Below are 13,759 nucleotides of genomic sequence, written 5' to 3'. Positions count from 1 at the left end.
CCTGCCCTGCCTGCCCTGCCCTGCCCTGCTCTCGTCCGGCAGGCCGCGCCGCGGCGCCCGCGCACGGCCACGCGCCCAGCGCACCCCGCCGGGAAGCCCGCCGCCCAGGGGACTTGGGCACGGGCCCGTGGGTCGCCGAAGGGAACGCCGCCGCCACAGATCGCCGCCCTCGTTGGCACTCGGCGCAGCGCCGGGGGCCGGGCGGGCGCGGCTCCTGGCTTCCTCCGGCGACGCCGGCAGGGTCGCGGCGGCCCTGGGCCGGACACAAGGCGGGATGGGCCGAGGCCGCCCCGCTCTGTCGCGCTCCTCCGCGCCTCGGCGCACAGGTGCCACCGCGCCTCCGGGTCTCCCTGCTCCGCACCCCCTCCCACCGCGCCCGCCCAGCGCCCTCCAGGGCCCCGCAGCCTCTCTTCCAGCTGCCCCGTCCGCCGACTGGCTCGGATGGAGGAGATGGCCCCGCAGGGCCGTGACCAGTGTCGGGCGGCTGGTGGCGGCGCCGGGGCGGCGCCTGTGGCGCCGGCCACCGGTGCATGGGTGGTTCAGTGGTAGAATTCTCGCCTGCCACGCGGGAGGCCCGGGTTCGATTCCCGGCCCATGCAGCACCCCGTCCCCTTTTGGTCCCGCGGCCCCGACGTCCAGCTTAGGCTGCCTCTCTCCTGCGCTCGAGGCCGCCCCCACACACCAACACCTTCCGCCCGCCCCGGGCCCTCGCTCTCGCCCTGGAGACAAAAGTCCCCCCCCCTCCGCCCCCAAACACGCACCCCGGGAACCAAACGCCCGCCCCCAAACCCCCGTGCCCTGAGACATTCACGGCCCAGCCACTCTCGTGCCCGCGCACCTTCCTTCCTTGTCCCTCTTCTTTTCCTTCCCGTGACCCCGCTCGAGTCACGCGTTTCCCTTCGAGGGACACTCTCCCCGCAGCACACGCGGGCCCATGCACGCCCCACCTCCTCACGCTCCGCCACCTTTCCCCGCTCTCTGGCTCGCTCTGACCCCGGCCGGCAAGTTACGCGGCGTTGGCACTGCCGGCAGGAAGGAACGTGCCGCTCCTACGGGTGACCCACCGCCTTCTCCCGGAGGGTCCCCGTGTCCTGATGGCGCGCCCTCGAGTCTTTCCAAAGAGTTCCGCGAGATCGTCACCATGCACGCCCGCCGTGTGTTCACCTGATCCCGCTCGGCCGCCATCGGCCGCCAACGCCGCCGGGCCCTCCACCACCGAAACCACCTGCGCCGCCACTGCCACCCAGTCCACCCACCCCCCCCCTCCCCTTCCCCCGGCGCCAGCACCAAGTCCACCACGCGTCAGCACCGGCACCACGACGAATCCTCGCCGCCACCCCCCGCCCCCAGGACGCCCCGAGGACACTGCCCGCCGCCGCCACCCCAGCCTGCAAGCCCCAAGCCGCACCCCAGCCCCAACCCCTCCACCTCCACCCTCCCCACCCCCTACTGCTCCAACACCCCGACGCCTGTCAGGCCCCTCCTCCCGCGCCCCCACTTTCCAAATCCTTCCCGGCCGGGGATCCTCCGTTCCGTTGGTCCCTTTGGCCTCTTCTCAACTCAACCCCCAACGCACACCCGAGACGCACTCTCTGTCCCCAGGACAGGTCGTTTCTGTCTCTGGGGCAGGGGCATTCCCCGCCCTTGCCCGCTCCCCACCCCTCCTCTCACCCTACTCCTTAGCCTCACCACCTCGCAGCGCAGCACAGCCAGTCTCGCCCCCGCCGGCGTCCTCTCCCACCGCAGGGGCTTCCGTCTTCCTCGCACCGGAGCCCACTGCCCTGCTTGCCACCCGCCGCTCCTTACGGCCTCCAGGCCCCCCGCCCCACCATCCGCCAACAACCCCGCGGACCCTGTGGTCCTCTCTCGCACGACCCGCCCCGAGGACTCGCTTCCCCCGGCCCTGTCCCCCCCCGCTCAGGCCCCTCGTCCCCACCCCAACCCTAGATCTCACCCGCCGCCACCCGTGCCGGCCAAGGGGCCTGGCCGCCCGGAGCCCCTGCCTGAGCGGCCCGTTCCCGCAAGCCCCGCACCTCCTCCGGGCCCGCGGCGCTCCGCTCGCACACCCGGGACTCCTCCTCACGCCACCCACCGCGCGGCTCACCGCCGTGCCCTCTTCCTGGGGTCACTTGGCCCTGTGCCCTGACCCGCGTGGGGCCACCCACCGGGACCGACGCCTCCATCCCGCACCGTCTCCCGCCCCCGCACGCGCACGCCCAGCACCCCGGCCGGGCCCGTGGGGGAGCTTCCCGCGCTCACGGGGCGCACCCCTGCCCACCGGGGGCGCCTTGGCACAGGGAGAACGGCTCCGTCAAAGTCCAGCGTGGGGCCCGCGGCAGCTTCCTGCCGCTCATCGGCTCGGCCCTCCCTCTGCCTCGGCCGGAACCGGTCCCTGGACAGATGCTCAGCTCCGCTGGCTCACGGCGGCGCGCCCGTCGTGGCGGCAAGGGGCCGGAGAGCTGCCATCTCCTTTGGGGAGCAGCCGCAGGAGAAGATGGATGCGGGGCTGGAGAGAGGGATGGCGTGGGTGGACGCCGAGGCGGGAAGGGGAACGCCGTCCAAAGTCCCAGCTCGGTGGGGGGAGGGGCGTGGGGGAGGCAAGAGTTCCGGGGAACGCCCCGGCCACTTGGCCATAGGACGCGGAGCGTCGCTGAGGCCACTGGAAGAAAACGCTGGCCACCCCCGCCACCCGTCCGCCCCCAGCCCCTCCCCACCTGCTTGCCCGTGGCGTTTTCCGGAACGGCCTCCTGTAGCTCCCTGCTCTGTCTCCTCCGCGGCGGGCTGGTCTCGCTAGCCCGACGGACGGACGGTCGAGGGTCACTGGCCCATCTCCGCCTCTCGGCCGCGGCCGGGCCCTCGGCTCCCACGCCCGCGCGAGACCCAGACGCCCCTGGCGCCCAATCGCCGGGCCCGGGACACGCAGCGGGCCCAGGACCCGGCAGGCGGCGGCGGGAAGCTGCCGGCGCCTTGGCTGGCGCGAGGGGCGAGGCCAGGGACCACAGGTCTCGGCAGGTGGCCCGACCGGTCCAGGGAGACCCCTGCCCCCTCCCGCCCGCACCCCCAGCCCCAGCCCCCACCGGCGGCCCCACCTCGGGAGGGACCAAGGGGCGGCTTGGGGGCCGCGAAACTGTCGCGGCCGAAGCCAGGCTGCGGGAGAGTCGAAGCGCGTGCGGGGGCCGGCGCGCTGTGCGCCCGCGGCCACGGCGGGAGAGAGGCGGCCCCAGCCACCGAGGAAGAGGGCGAGGCGAGCGTCCGAGGAGGAGGAGGAGGAGGAGGAGGGGAGACGCCCAGGGGGCGAGCGGGGGCCGAAAGGTTCGGCCGGCAGGTGGAGGGGGGCGGGCAGGGTCAGGGCTGGACGTGGCGGGTGGCCTTGTCGGGAGGCCGAGGCCAGGGGCGAGGGGCGGCGAGCGAGCTCCGGCGCGGGCTGGCGGTGCGTGGTGGGGGAGGGGTCGCGGCCGCCCGCGCCGCGCCGGGAGGCGGAGGTCGGGCGGCCGGCAGGCGGGCAGGCGGAGAGGAAGAAGAAAGGCTTCCCTGACTGGGAATCGAACCGGGCCGCGGCGGTGAGAGCGCCGAATCCTAACCACTAGACCACCAGGGAGCGTCGGGCTTCGCGCCTCGCCTGCGCCTCCTGGACCCGGGCCCGCAGCCCGCCCGCTCGCCGCTCCCTCGCCGGGGCCCCCTGCCTTGCGCAGGCCAGCCGCCCGCCGCCCCGGCCCAGGCACGCGCCCTCGCCGGCTTCCCTGCTCGCCGCGCCCTCAGCGCTGCGCGCGCACACACGCACACACACACACGCACACACACACACACGCACAGCCGCACGCCCGCCGCCCGCCGCCCGCCTCCGGGCGGAGGCCCCGCAGCTCGGCAAAAGGTCGGCCCGCTGCGTTGGCCGGGAATCGAACCCGGGTCAACTGCTTGGAAGGCAGCTATGCTCACCACTATACCACCAACGCCGCACAGCCCGGCCTGCCCCGAGACGCCGGCCCGGGGCTCGCGCCACAGCAGTCCGGCCGCCGCCGCCGCCGCCGCCGCCGCCGCCTGGCGCAGCCCTGCTCCGACGCCCCGCCCGCCCGCAGCGCGGCGCTGCCACCGGCGCCACCAACCGCCGCCCGCCGCGCCGGCCCGCGCCGCGCTCCGACGCGGCAGCCCCGTCCGCCGGGACGGACCGCCTCTGGGGGCGCCCTCGCTGCCGCGCCACCAAGCGACCGCCATTCCCACGCCGACCGCCCCCGCCAGCCCCGGCCGGGCGCCCGCCCTCCACCGTCCGGCTCGCCCCAGCCCCTCTCCACAGGCTGCTCGGCGAGGCAGCTGCGCGCACCGAGAGAGGACCCACCCGCCGCCCGTCCCGGCAGCTGTGCAGCTGCTGCAGCGCGCGCGCGCGCCGCGCCGCGTCGCAGGGAGCCCCGTGCGCCAGCCGCTGGGGGCGGGCCGCTCGTCGGGCGCTGCGGGGAGCAGAGGAAGCCTTGGCTCGGCCGTGCCGAACGACCGCCGCCCGACGGCGAGGGGGCCTCGGGGAGGGGTCCCCGTGGGCAGGCCGGGCACGGGTTGGCGGCCTGCGCCTGGCTGGAGGGCGGGGCAGGGCGAAGAAGCGCCGGGGGCTGGAGGGCGGGGCGCGGCAGGGCGAAGAGGGCCCTCGGGGGCAAGCGGCCGGACGCAGAGCGGCGCCAGCCACCAAAAGGGACGTCTTGCCTCCCCGTCGGGGAATCGAACCCCGGTCTCCCGCGTGACAGGCGGGGATACCACCACTATACTAACGAGGACGGCGGCGGCCGCCGGCGCCCGACCGCTCTCCGGCTGCCTGCCGACGCCGACCCCCGCCCTCGAGGCCCTGCCCGCCACCGGTGCCCGGCACGTGTGCCCCATCCGACCCGACAGCCAAACGACCGCGTCATCCAGCAAAGCGGCCCGCGGCCCGCACACGACCCCGACCGCGCGCCCGGCCCTGGCGGCGGCGGCGACGGCGGCTGGAAATGCCGAGTCTGCGCGCCTCTTGCCTCCGTGCGGAGATCGCGCCGCGAGGAAGAGGCCCTCTCGAGAGGGCCAGCGAGGCGGCGAGGAGAAGGGGGCGCGCGCCGGGCCGCGGCCTTGTCCCGGCCGGCGCCCGGGGTGGGCGACGGGGCGGCGGCGGCGGTGGAGCCGGGCGAGTCCGCTGGCCTTGCTCCCCGTCGGCCGGCGCGCGCGTCCCGTCCGTGCGCGCCCACAAAGACGCCCGCCAGGCGCCGCGGGGCGGCCAAGGGCCCCGCCGGCCGCGTCGGCTCCCAGCCAGGCGAGCGGCCACGCGCCCAGGCCCGCCGTCAGGATGGCCGAGCGGTCTAAGGCGCTGCGTTCAGGTCGCAGTCTCCCTGGAGGCGTGGGTTCGAATCCCACTCCTGACACGCCGACCTTTTGGCCCGCCCAACCAACGCCCCCCTACCCGCCCGCACACCCGAGCGCCGCCCTTGGCCGCCTTCCTGGCCGGCCCGCTGGCGCTCCGGCCTGTGGCCGCCGCGCCAAACTCCAGGCCCCTACACGCACGCCTCCACCCCACCCGCTTCTCACGCCCGCCGCTGCGCGGGCCTGGCGCACTCAGCCCAGGAGGCTGCCCCAGCGCCTCGAACCCACCGGGCAACCGGCCTTCCCGACACAGCGCGCGCGCCCCCGCCCACTCACTCACACACCCTTCCCACCGGACCCCACACGCGGGGGCTTCAGGACTTCGCGCCCCATCGTTCCCGCCTGCTCTCCCCTTCCCCTCCGCACACGAGCCCCCCCATTAGGGGGGTTGTGTAGCCCTCCCTCCCACTCGCTCCCACCCCCACCCCACCCTCCCCCCCACCCCACCCCACCCCACCCGACCCCTGCGTGAGCAAAGCCTCCACGGGTCACCCTCCGACTTCTGCCTGGCGCACAGCGCCGCTCTTGGAGCGCCACGCCTGCGCAACGGGCGGCACACCGTCCAACACGCTGTCCTTTCCCACAGCCCCCGGCCGCCCGGCCCGCCCATCCTCTCCACACCCTGCTCAGGTCGCCGTCCCCATCTCGGTGGCCTGTGGTGCCCACCACGACTTTTCACCTCGGGGCCTCGCCCGGGCCACACATGCCTGCCTCCCCGGGCCCCACGCAGCCCGGCCTTCTGCTCGCCAGCCCACCACAGCGCCCTCCCTGCACGGGGCCTGCCTGGCACGCGGGCCCAACCCGGCAAGCTGGCTCCGGGAGCAGCGAGCCGAAGCCCTGATCCCCGTCGCCCACACGCCACGTCGGGCCCACGGCCGCCAAGCCCCGTCTGCACGCGCGAAGGCGCCTGGGGCCCAACCCACGACGACACGACGGCGCGCCTCCTCCGGGCGCGGCCCGCCGGCCGGCAGCCACTCTGCCAAAGCGCCGCCATCCAAGACCGCGCTCCTGCCTCGCCACCAACGCACCCCCGGAGCCGGACCCTTGCGGGCGAGCCGTCGGCCAGAGCGCAGGCGCCAGGCTCAGGCCCCTCGGGTCTCTTGGCCTGAGCGCCGCTCAGCGGCGGGCGGCCGAGCGGCGCTCCCCAGCCTGCGGCTCCCACGGCCGCCCCCACGCCACGGCCCTCCCGCCCAGCCCAGCCCTGCCCAGCCCTGCCCAGCCCTGCCCTGCCCTGCCCTGCCCTGCCCTGCCCTGCCCTGCCCTGCTCTCGTCCGGCAGGCCGCGCCGTTGGCGCCCGCGCACGGCCACGCGCCCAGCGCACCCGCGGGGAAGCCCGCCGCCCAGGGGACTTGGGCACGGGCCCGTGGGTCGTCGAAGGGAACGTCGCCCGCCACAGATCGCCGCCCCTCGCGCACCGAGCGCGGGCCAGGCTGGGCGCGGCTCCTGGCTTCCTCCGGCGACGCCGGCAGGGTCGCGGCGGCCCTGGGCCGGACAGGCGCGGGATGGGCCGAGGCCGCCCCGCTCTGTCGCGGCTCCTCCGCGCCTCGGCGCACAGGTGCCACCGCGCCTCCGGGTCTCCCTGCCCGCACCCCCCTCCTACCGCGCCCGCCCCCGAGCGCCCTCCAGGGCCCCGCAGCCTCTCTTCCAGCTGCCCCGTCCGCCGACTTGCCTCGGATGGAGGAGATGGCCCCGCAGGGCCGTGACCAGTGTCGGGCGGCTGGTGGCGAGCGCCGCTGGGGGCGGCGCCTGGTGGCGCCGGCCACCGGTGCATGGGTGGTTCAGTGGTAGAATTCTCGCCTGCCACGCGGGAGGCCCGGGTTCGATTCCCGGCCCATGCAGCACCCCGTCCCCTTTTGGTCCCGCGGCCCCGACGTCCAGCTTAGGCTGCCTCTCTCCTGCGCTCGAGGCCGCCCCCACACACCAACACCTTCCGCCCGCCCCGGGCCCTCGCTCTCGCCCTGGAGACAAAAGTCCCCCCCCTCCGCCCCCAAACACGCACCCCGGGAACCAAACGCCCGCCCCCCAAACCCCCGTGCCCTGACACATTCACGGCCCAGCCACTCTCGTGCCCGCGCACCTTCCTTCCTTGTCCCTCTTCTTTTCCTTCCCGTGACCCCGGCGAGTCACGCGTTTCCCTTCGAGGGACACTCTCCCGCAGCACACGCGGGCCCATGCACGCCCCACCTCCTCACGCTCCGCCACCTTTCCCCGCTCTCTGGCTCGCTCTGACCCCGGCCGGCAAGTTACGCGGCGTTGGCACTGCCGGCAGGAAGGAACGTGCCGCTCCTACGGGTGACCCACCGCCTTCTCCCGGAGGGTCCCCGTGTCCTGATGGCGCGCCCTCGAGTCTTTCCAAAGAGTTCCGCGAGATCGTCACCATGCACGCCCGCCGTGTGTTCACCTGATCCCGCTCGGCCGCCATCGGTTGCCAACGCTCGCCGGGCCCTCCACCACCGAAACCACCTGCGCCGCCACTGCCACCCAGTCCACCCACCCCGCCCCTCCCCCTTCCCCCGGCGCCAGCACCAAGTCCACCACGCGTCAGCACCGGCACCACGACGAATCCTCGCCGCCACCCCCGCCCCCAGGACGCCCGAGGACACTGCCAAGCCCGCCGCCGCCACCCCAGCCTGCAAGCCCCAAGCCGCACCCCAGCCCCAACCCCTCCACCTCCACCCTCCCCACCCCCCTACTGCTCCAACACCCCGACGCCTGTCAGGCCCCTCCTCCCCGCGCCCCCACTTTCCAAATCCTTCCCGGCCGGGGATCCTCCGTTCCGTTGGTCCCTTTGGCCTCTTCTCAACTCAACCCCCAACGCACACCCGAGACGCGACTCTCTGTCCCCAGGACAGGTCGTTTCTGTCTCTGGGGCAGGGGCATTCCCCGCCCTTGCCCGCTCCCCACCCCCCTCCTCTCACCCTACTCCCAGCCTCACCACCTCGCAGCGCAGCACAGCCAGTCTCGCCCCGCCGGCGTCCTCTCCACCGCAGGGGCTTCCGTCTTCCTCGCACCGGAGCCCACTGCCCCTGCTTGCCACCCGCCGCTCACGGCCTCCAGGCCCCCCGCCCCACCATCCGCCAACAACCCCGCGGACCCTGTGGTCCTCTCTCGCACGACCCGCCCCGAGGACTCGCTTCCCCCGGCCCTGTCCCCCTCCCCGCTCAGGCCCCTCGTCCCCACCCCAACCCTAGATCTCACCCGCCGCCACCCGTGCCGGCCAGGGCCTGGCCGCCCGGAGCCCCTGCCTGAGCGGCCCGTTCCCGCAAGCCCCGCACCTCCTCCGGGCCCGCGCGCGCTCCGCCGCACACCCGGACTCCTCCTCACGCCACCCACCGCGCGGCTCACCGCCGTGCCCTCTTCCTGGGGTCACTTGGCCCTGTGCCCTGACCCGCGTGGGGGGCCACCCACCGGGACCGACGCCTCCATCCCGCACCGTCTCCCGCCCCCGCACGCGCACGCCCAGCACCCCGGCCGGGCCCGTGGGGGAGCTTCCCGCGCTCACGGGGCGCACCCCTATGCCCACCGGGGGCGCCTTGGCACAGGGGAGAACGGCTCCGTCAAAGTCCAGCGTGGGGCCCGCGGCAGCTTCCTGCCGCTCATCGGCTCGGCCCTCCCCTCTGCCTCGGCCGGAACCGGTCCCTGGACAGATACTCAGCTCCGCTGGCTCACGGCGGCGCGCCCGTCGTGGCGGCAAGGGGCCGGAGAGCTGCCATCTCCTTTGGGAGCAGCCGCAGGAGAAGATGGATGCGGGGCTGGAGAGAGGGATGGCGTGGGTGGACGCCGAGGCGGGAAGGGGAACGCCGTCCAAAGTCCCAGCTCGGTGGGGGAGGGGCGTGGGGGAGGCAAGAGTTCCGGGGAACGCCCCGGCCACTTGGCCATAGGACGCGGAGCGTCGCTGAGGCCACTGGAAGAAAACGCTGGCCACCCCCGCCACCCGTCCGCCCCCAGCCCCTCCCCACCTGCTTGCCCGTGGCGTTTTCCGGAACGGCCTCCTGTAGCTCCCTGCTCTGTCTCCTCCGCGGCGGGCTGGTCTCGCTAGCCCGACGGACGGACGGGTCGAGGGTCACTGGCCCATCTCCGCCTCTCGGCGCCGCGGCCGGGCCCTCGGCTCCCACGCCCGCGCGAGACCCAGACGCCCCTGGCGCCCAATCGCCGGGCCCCCGGGACACGCAGCGGGCCCAGGACCCGGCAGGCGGCGGCGGGAAAGCTGCCGGCGCCTTGGCTGGCGCGAGGGGCGAGGCCAGGGACCACAGGTCTCGGCAGGTGGCCCGACCGGTCCAGGGAGACCCCTGCCTCCTCCCGCCCGCACCCCCAGCCCCAGCCCCCACCGGCGGCCCCACCTCGGAGAGGACCAAGGGGCGGGCTTGGGGGCCGCGGGGCTGTCGCGGCCGAAGCCAGGCTGCGGGAGAGTCGAAGCGCGTGCGGGGGCCGGCGGCGGGGCTGTGCGCCCGCGGCCACGGCGGGAGAGAGGCGGCCCCAGCCACCGAGGAAGAGGAAGCGAGGCGAGCGTCCGAGGAGGAGGAGGAGGAGGAGGAGGGGAGACGCCCAGGGGGAGCGGGGGGCCGGGGGTCTGCCGCGGGGGTGGAGGGGCGTGGCAGGGTCAGGGCTGGACGTGGCGGGTGGCCTTGTCGGGAGGCCGAGGCCAGGGGGCGAGGGGCGAAGCGAGCGAGCTCCGGCGCGCGTGTGCGTGGTGGGGGAGGGGTCGCGGCCGCCCCCGCGCGCCGGGGAGGCGGAGGTCGGGCGGCCGGCAGGCGGGCAGGCGGAGAGGAAGAAGAAAGGCTTCCCTGACTGGGAATCGAACCCGGGCCGCGGCGGTGAGAGCGCCGAATCCTAACCACTAGACCACCAGGGAGCGTCGCCGCGCCCCTCGCCTGCGCCTCCTGGACCCGGGGCCCGCAGCCCGCCCGCCGCCGCTCCCTCGCCGCCGGGGCCCCCTGCCTTGCGCAGGCCAGCCGCCCGCCGCCCCGGCCCAGGCACGCGCCCTCGCCGGCTTCCTGCTCGCCGCGCCCGTGCCGCTGCGCGCGCACACACGCACACACACACACGCACACACACACACACGCACAGCCGCACGCCCGCCGCCCGCCGCCCGCCTCCGGGCGGGAGGGCCCCGCAGCTCGGCAAAAGGTCGGCCCGCTGCGCGGGGCCGGGAATCGAACCCGGGTCAACTGCTTGGAAGGCAGCTATGCTCACCACTATACCACCAACGCCGCACAGCCCGGCCTGCCCCGAGACGCCGGCCCGGGGCTCGCGCCACAGCAGTCCGGCCCGCCGCCGCCGCCGCCGCCGCCGCCGCCTGGCGCAGCCCTGCTCCGACGCCCGCCCGCCCGCAGCGCGCGCTGCCACCGGCGCCACCAACCGCCGCCCCGCGCCAGCGCCAGCGCCGCGCCCGACGCGGCAGCCCTCGTCCGCCGGGACGGACCGCCTTGGGGGGCGCCGCTGCCGCGCCACCAAGCGACCGCCATTCCCACGCCGACCGCCCCGCCAAAGCCCCGGCCGGGCGCCCGCCCTCCACCGTCCGGCTCGCCCCAGCCCCTCTCCACAGGCTGCTCGGCGAGGCAGCTGCGCGCACCGAGAGAGGACCCACCCGCCGCCCGTTCCGGCAGCTGTGCAGCTGTGCAGCGCGCGTCGCGCGTCGCGTCGCGTCGCAGGGAGCCCCGTGCGCCAGCCGCCGGGGGCGGGCCGCTCGTCGGGCGCTGCGGGGAGCAGAGGAAGCCTTGGCTCGGCCGTGCCGAACGACCGCCGCCCGACGGCGAGGGGGCCGGGGAGGGGTCCCCGTGGGCAGGCCGGGCACGGGTTGGCGCCTGCGCCTGGCTGGAGGGCGGGGCAGGGCGAAGAAGCGCCCTCGGGGGCTGGAGGGCGGGGCGCGGCAGGGCGAAGAAGGGCCCCTGGGGCAAGCGGCCGGACGAGAGCGGCGCCAGCCACCAAAAAGGGACGTCTTGCCTCCCCGTCGGGGAATCGAACCCCTCTCCCGCGACAGGCGGGGATACTCACCACTATACTAACGAGGACGGCGGCGGCCGCCCGGCGCCCGACCGCTCTCCGGCTGCCTGCCGACGCCGACCCCGCCCTCGAGGCCCTGCCCGCCACCGGTGCCCGGCACGTGTGCCCCATCCGACCCGACAGCCAAACGACCGCGTCATCCAGCAAAGCGGCCCGCGGCCCGCACACGACCCGACCGCGCGCCCGGCCCTGGCGGCGGCGGCGACGGCGGCTGGAAATGCCGAGTCTGCGCCGCCTCTTGCCTCCCGTGCGGAGATCGCGCCGCGAGGAAGAGGCCCTCTCGAGAGGGCCAGCGAGGCGGCGAGGAGAAGGGGGGCGCGCGCCGGGCCGCGGCCTTGTCCCGGCCGGCGCCCGGGTGGGCGACGGGGCGGCGGCGGCGGTGGAGCCGGGCGAGTCCGCTGGCCTTGCTCCCCGGCCGGCGGCGCGCGCGTCCCGTCCGTGGCGCGCCCACAAAGACGCCGCCAGGCGCCGCGGGCGCCAAGGGCCCCGCCGGCCGCGTCGGCTCCCAGCCAGGCGAGCGGCCACGCGCCCAGGCCCGCCGTCAGGATGGCCGAGCGGTCGGCGCTGCGTTCAGGTCGCAGTCTCCCCTGGAGGCGTGGGTTCGAATCCCACTCCTGACACGCCGACCTTTTGCCCGCCCAACCAACGCCCGCCTACCCGGGCCTCCCGCACACCCGAGCGCCGCCCTTGGCCGCCTTCCTGGCCGGCCCGGGCTGGCGCTCCGGCCTGTAGCCGCCGCGCCAAACTCCAGGCCCCTACACGCACGCCTCTCCACCCCACCCGCTTCTCACGCCCGCCGCGCGGCGCACCCAGCCCAGGAGGCTGCCCCAGCGCCGAACCCACTGGCAACCGGCCTTCCCGACAGCGCGCGCCCCCGCCCACTCACTCACACACCCTTCCCACCGGACCCCACACGCGGGGGCTTCAGGACTTCGCGCCCCATCGTTCCTCGCCTGCTCTCCCTTCCTCCGCACACGAGCCCCCCCATTAGGGGGTGTGTAGCCCTCCCTCCCACTCGCGCTCCCACTCACTCCCTCCCCCTCCCCCACCCCACCCCACCCCACCCCACCCGACCCTGCGTGAGCAAAGCCCTCCACGGGTCACCCTCCGACTTCTGCCTGGCGCACAGCGCCTCGCTCTTGGAGCGCCACGCCTGCGCAACGGCGCGCCACCGTCCAACACGCTGTCCTTTCCCACAGCCCCCGGCCGCCCGGCCCGCCCATCCTCTCCACACCCTGCTCAGGTCGCCGTCCCCATCTCGGTGGCCTGTGGTGCCCACCACGACTTTTCACCTCGGGGCCTCGCCCGGGCCACACATGCCTGCCTCCCGGGCCCCACGCAGCCCGGCCTTCTGCTCGCCAGCCCACCACAGCGCCCTCCTGCACGGGGCCTGCCTGGCACGCGGGCCCAACCCGGCAAGCTGGCTCCGGGGAGCAGCGAGCCGAAGCCCTGATCCCCGTCGCCCACACGCCACGTCGGGCTCACGGCCGGCCAAGCCCCGTCTGCACGCGCGAAGGCGCCTCGGGGCCCAAACCCACGACGACACGACGGCGCGCCTCCTCCGCGGGCGGCCCGCCGGCCGGCAGCCACTCTGCCAAAGCGCGCCCGCCATCCAAGACCGCGCTCCTGCCTCGCCACCAACGCACCCCGGAGCCGGACCCTTGCGGGCGAGCCGCCGGCCAGAGCGCAGGCGCCAGGCTCAGGCCCCTCGGGTCTCTTGGCCTGAGCGCCGCTCAGCGGCGGGCGGCCGAGGCGGCGCTCTCCAGCCTGCGGCTCCCACGGCCGCCCCCACGCCACGGCCCTCCCGCCCAGCCCAGCCCTGCCCAGCCCTGCCCAGCCCTGCCCTGCCCTGCCCTGCCCTGCCCTGCCCTGCCCTGCCCTGCTCTCGTCCGGCAGGCCGCGCCGTTGGCGCCCGCGCACGGCCACGCGCCCAGCGCACCCGCGGGGAAGCCCGCCGCCCAGGGGACTTGGGCACGGGCCCGTGGTCGTCGAAGGAACGTCGCCCGCCACAGATCGCCGCCCCTCGCTGGCACTCGAGCGCGGGCCAGGCTGGGCGCGGCTCCTGGCTTCGGCGACGCCGGCAGGGTCGCGCGGCCCGGGGCCGGACACAAGGCGCGGGATGGGCCGAGGCCGCCCCGCTCTGTCGCGGCTCCTCCGCGCCTCGGCGCACAGGTGCCACCGCGCCTCCGGGTCTCCCTGCTCCGCACCCCCTCCTACCGCGCCCGCCCCGAGCGCCCTCCAGGGCCCCGCAGCCTCTCTTCCAGCTGCCCCGTCCGCCGACTGGCTCGGATGGAGGAGATGGCCCCGCAGGGCCGTGACCAGTGTCGGGCGGCTGGTGGCGAGCGCCGCTGGGCGGCCTGGTGGCGCCGGCCACCGGTGCATG

This window comes from Equus asinus, chromosome 25, assembly GCF_041296235.1.
Source record: "Equus asinus isolate D_3611 breed Donkey chromosome 25, EquAss-T2T_v2, whole genome shotgun sequence".
Taxonomy (NCBI): Eukaryota; Metazoa; Chordata; class Mammalia; order Perissodactyla; family Equidae; genus Equus; species Equus asinus.
The sequence above is the reverse complement of the archived record's forward strand: the minus strand, read 5'-3'. Positions refer to the sequence as shown.